This window comes from Hypomesus nipponensis, chromosome 24 (assembly GCF_054491055.1).
Source record: "Hypomesus nipponensis isolate SF chromosome 24, ASM5449105v1, whole genome shotgun sequence".
NCBI classification, from domain to species: Eukaryota; Metazoa; Chordata; class Actinopteri; order Osmeriformes; family Osmeridae; genus Hypomesus; species Hypomesus nipponensis.
This window is the reverse complement of record NC_140384.1, coordinates 4,990,001-4,990,583: the sequence shown is the minus strand read 5'-3', so window position 1 is coordinate 4,990,583 and position 583 is coordinate 4,990,001.

Genomic DNA, 583 nt, shown 5'->3' with positions numbered 1-583 from the left:
GGGCAAACTCTGCTTTAATGTTTGCACTACATGTTAAATCATTTTCAAACACAGAAAGCCATCAAAACAAACAGCCTTGTGGCCTCCAACATCCTGTGCTGGCATCTATGTGCCACTGCAGCCTGGTGAGCATGCCATCTGCCTGCTCATTAGGCCCAGCACATCACAGGACACACACACTGCAGGGGACGCCTCAGGAAACACAAACATTTAAATGCACACACACACACACACAGAGAGAGAGACACACACAGAGAGAGAGAGAGACACACAGAGAGAGAGAGAGACACACAGAGAGAGAGAGAGAGAGAGAGAGAGAGAGAGAGAGAGAGAGAGAGACACACACACACGTCACAGCATGGACAGACTGAATATCCGGACTAGCGCTTAAACGCACATCAAAGATGCCCAGTCACTGAAACTCAACCTGACTCCTGACATCATAATCAATAACACCATTGACTGGAAGAGCTCATGAAGAACAGCAGCATCGTCCATGGCTGTGGGCACAATCTCCATCTCACTTGTCGAATAAGGAATAGTTGGGCACAGGTGGCACCCCATCAACACGCCTCCATCCCCT